Source organism: Manacus vitellinus, unplaced genomic scaffold (assembly GCF_001715985.3).
Source record: "Manacus vitellinus isolate BGI_N305 unplaced genomic scaffold, ASM171598v3 scaffold_27_pilon, whole genome shotgun sequence".
NCBI lineage: Eukaryota > Metazoa > Chordata > Aves > Passeriformes > Pipridae > Manacus > Manacus vitellinus.
The window spans coordinates 577,155-581,495 of NW_021940039.1; the positions used below are offsets into that span (position 1 = coordinate 577,155).

The 4,341-nt window shown below is 49.3% G+C and overlaps 1 long non-coding RNA gene across 1 annotated transcript; it reads left to right on the forward strand.

Annotated features, from left to right (window-relative positions):
- The first annotated feature begins 490 nt into the window (after positions 1 to 490).
- On the forward strand, positions 491 to 3,765 carry LOC108639990. Its single transcript, XR_001920869.2, has 3 exons — positions 491 to 625; positions 3,445 to 3,526; positions 3,638 to 3,765. It is a non-coding gene; the product is annotated as an uncharacterized LOC108639990 (long non-coding RNA).
- The last annotated feature ends 576 nt before the right edge of the window (positions 3,766 to 4,341 follow it).

The window sequence follows — 4,341 nt, forward strand, 5'->3', positions numbered from 1 at the left end:
GACACAGACCTGGCAGAGGCACTGCAGGGACACAGGGATGGTAGGACAGCTCACCAGCCAGGCTGAACCCCCCGTGCCCTCCTTATGGACTGCCAGGGTTCAGCACAGAAACAAGCAGATTCTGGCTTTTATTTGAGGCAGGTTGGAAAGAGCAGTGAAGGTTATTGAAAACATAACGAAAGCTCCTCCTTATTTCATTAAATACAAATGTGAGTGGGGTCATCAGTTTTTATAGGGGCTCGTAAAGCATCCCTCTTGTTCAAATAGGCTATCAAATCAGCCAGGGCTCCTCTCCAGGAGGAGCGCAATAAACCCAGAGTTTCTTCTTTAAGAAACTCATCTCAACATCATAATAAAATAACCTTAAATAATACAGTATGGTACAGGTTTTCAATAACATAATTATAGGCTTCCATTTTTTTCCTGGCAGGTCATTTCTTGGTATCTATTTTGGATGCCACATTGCAGAGGAAGGGGGTAGGGATGGAAGCATGGGTGGATTTTGAAGCATGTCCTCAGGTCACAGCAGATCACCTTGCCTTTCCTTTGTGCAGCGCAGGCACCACAAGGCCTGGGGAAGCTGGGCAGAGCTGCAGCCTGTGGAGATGGGACAGCAGAAGTAAAGGTCAGCTCAGGTCATGCTTCCAAGCACCAGGTCCTGTGGCAAACTCTCCTCAGGGCAAGCTAGCCAGCACAGGATGGTCAAGATTTTAGCTATCTTCTGTCTGTGGAGGATGGAGGAGGAAAATCCACTGATGGGGCAAACATGGATGGGGCAGCAGAGGTTTCTATCATTCAAAGCCTTTACAGTCACCTGGCATAAAATCCCCCATATTTTTCCTTGCTTTCTTGATCACAGCACTCATTTAGAAAGGATTTTAGGTGGAAAAAATGCCTGGAATAAGATCTTTGTAAAATCAAAGGAGCTGTATTTATTACCCCAGGGTTCAGTCTAACTCTTGAGCAGGGAGGAGAGACAGTCACAAGGAGCATTCAAGCCCTTTCATATTCCCCACTGCCTGTCCATGGCATGAACTGAGCAGGAGAGCATCCTCACAGCTGATGTCCCCTGGAGCTCCCCACAGGCTCTTGCCAAGTGCCATGCTGGTTTTGTTGGGTGGATGTTGTTACCTACTCACAAACACTCCAACCATGCAAGATTTCCTCACGGATAAGGAGGGACCATCTTCTCTCTCTGCCCTGTGGTGCTTCTGTTTCAGCATGGCCAAAGGCACGTGGTGCACCTTGGAGCCACTGGGTTAATGGTCAGACTTGATGATCTTAAAGCTGTTTTCCAGCCAAAATGGTTCTGTGACTCTGTGATTGTCCCTTCATCCTCTCCTCTGGATGATGCAAAGCCTGGGGACTGCCCAGAGGGCACAGCATTCCCCTTCCTGCACCTCAGGACGGTGCAGCTCCTGCAGGAATGTGCACATTCTGCAGACAGATTGAAACCTTTAGTGGTGTATCTGTTTTCCTTTTTTTGTGCAATTGGTGGCTGACCCTCCTGTGCCATGGTCTGTCATTAGTCCCCAGGAAATGGATTGCTGGGCAGGACTGGGTGGGCTGGCCAAGGGCACTGCAAATGATGTTTATATTCCAGACCTGTCATGTAAAGGGATTTTAACCCTCTGCTTGTTTACCTAAGCTCTATCTCTCTTTTATTTGGAACAGCAGTCTGATTTTTAATGTGTGGGTGTCCACAGCATGTCACTGATTCCACTTGGGCATTCTTGCTTCAATTTAGAGAAGGTGTATTATTTTTTGCATGCTTACATTTGAAGCTTTATTCACAAATAATAATTAGCAGATGTTTGCAAATGCTTTAAGTCTGAGCTGCTTCAGGGCAACACACACAACAACCTCAAACCAGGGTGCTGTAACTGCAGAACCATCTCCTGTGCCCAAGTCATGTGCCGAAGCATATGCTCACACCCCATCCCACACACTCGTATAAAAAATCAATCCACGTACATCATCTGCACATGTTTGCAGATAATACAAAGTTGTGTTTAAAAAAAAAAGGAAGAAAGAAAAGCCTCAAGTGGCAGAGCAGTTAAGGAACTCCTAGGTGTTTTTAATAACATTGATCAGGCCAAATGAAAAAAGCCAGAGCAGTGGGAGACAGGAGCAGGCAGCAGATGCTGACATTCTATCACAGCAGACACATATTGACTAGCGGTCTGAACAAGTCACTCACTCATCAGCGCCCGGCCTGATTGAGTTGCCTGCAGCCAGTAAATGAGCCTTCCATCCACTGTGGGTCGAAATGAACTGCAATCTTTTCAGACCTCGTTGTTGGCCAAATGAGAGATTTAAAACCCCGGAGGACTCCAAATGAATTTACCAAGGAGCCACAGTGACTAACAAAGCTACAATACATCAGCGCGGGGGCAGTGGGTGTTACACTCGCTGCTGGGTGATCAGCACTGGGTATTACACCCTGATCAGCTGCTGAGCAATGCAGAGGTAACCAGATTAACCAACACAAGGTGTGTAAACCTTTCATGGGTTCTTTAAGGATTTAAAGATTTTTATGAGAAAACACTACAAGTTTCCCAGGGGAAATTTGCTGTTATTGATTTAATGTTTGCTTGCATGCTACCTGTCAATTTTCCAAGAGCTTCAGCAACAAAATTCGTATTTGATATTTGACAGATCTCTTCCTGGTTTGCATGAGCACAGCAACAGAGTGCTTTCTAAAGGAGCTCCTTTCGAATAAGAAAGAGAGGGAAGGGTGCCTCCTGCACACACACTTTTAACCAAGGCCTGATCTCAGCCTAAAACGAATTCAGGACTGACTACAAGCTCCAAACACTACAGGGGATGGCTAAGGATAGATCAGTCTGGCTGGATTTGTCAGGCAAATGGGAGTATTCCAGTCTTTTCTGGGGACTGGTTGATGGAGCATTCCTCATCCACGAACATGTATGTGTATGTGAACACGCTGAATGTGGTCATGATGGAAGAGGGATTTCATTGACTCTTCCTCCTGACTCAGATTAGGAAGTTCATGTTTCTCAGGTCCATTTGGGTATGCTGGAAGTGTGTTTGGTGTACTGAGACCAGGGATATGAAGGCAGCACACAACACCATTGGGCTCAACCAAAGCCATGAGAGAACCTCCAAAGAGTCAAATGTTGAGCTTATGTGAATCCAGCACAAGGTCATGGAGAGTAGGAATGAAGAAAGGGGCCCTTCCTCCATGTTCCCTGCAGGTACAAGGAGGGGTTTCTCGGGGTTTCTCTGGTTTGAAGAACCCAGTGTTTCTGGGAGGAAGGCAGAGCCCTCCTCTTCCAGCACCTGCCCTCTGCAGCCCAGTGCTGCTCCCCTAGGCAGTGACTGTTCCATTGCTAACAGTTCCATGATAACAAATTGTTCACTAGCTGGAGAGACAAATGCAATGCTCCTTCCCTCTCACAGCTAATTCCTCCCCCTGTTCAGATGCTGACTTGCTGCCTTCCTCACTCGAGCAGAGCTCTGTGTGCAATGATTCAGGCCAGGCTCCACTCCCTGCTCTCCCCAGGTACTCTCTCCCAATCAGTGCACCCCCAGCACCACATGGTTCTATTTGTGGCTTACTTTATTCCAGCTGAACGTAGTAAAATGGTTTGTCATCTCCATTTTTTTGCCGTAGTGTCCTGGAGGAATATGCTCCGGAATGCCTTCAGCAAGAGCCTCTAATCTGGAAGAGTCATTTCTCCCTCTGCCTCTCGCAGTACAGGAGCAATGCAGTGGCTGCTGGCTGGAAAATTAGCCCAGGGAACTCTCTCCTCTGTCTGTCTCTCACCTCATTAGACTAGTGAGAAAATGTAATTGTAAGTCTCTCAGGCTTTCCCCTCGCCGGCTGGTGGGGGATAGTGCTTCACAAGGGCTGGGGGAGGCAAAGCTGCACCCCAGCTGTTAGCACTGCACCTCAGCCCAGCTGCCACGTGGTGCCAACCACGAGCACAGTGCAGGTGGGTCCCCCTGTGCCCCACCAGGGCTGCCCCTCCTGCCCGGGTCAGCTGTCCCTGTGCCACCTCACATCCTTCAGCAGAGATCAGCCAAGGCAGGGGCAGATGGTGCTGGGCACCACAGGGCTGGGCTGAGCCCACCAGCAGGCAGAGACCACCACTTGCCCTGGGGGTCTTCACCTCTGAGCAGCGACAGTGTGGGGATGGCCACACTCTGCAGCCCTGTGGGGCACAGCACGCCTGGGTGTGGGATCTGCCGGGGAGAACGTGGAACGTGATGCATTGCCCGTGGTAGTCGTGGCTGGGCAGAGCCTTCTCCACGGGCAGGGGCTGCTGGTGCCACCAAGCTCCTCCAGGCACAGCCAGCACAGGGCTCACAGGGAAG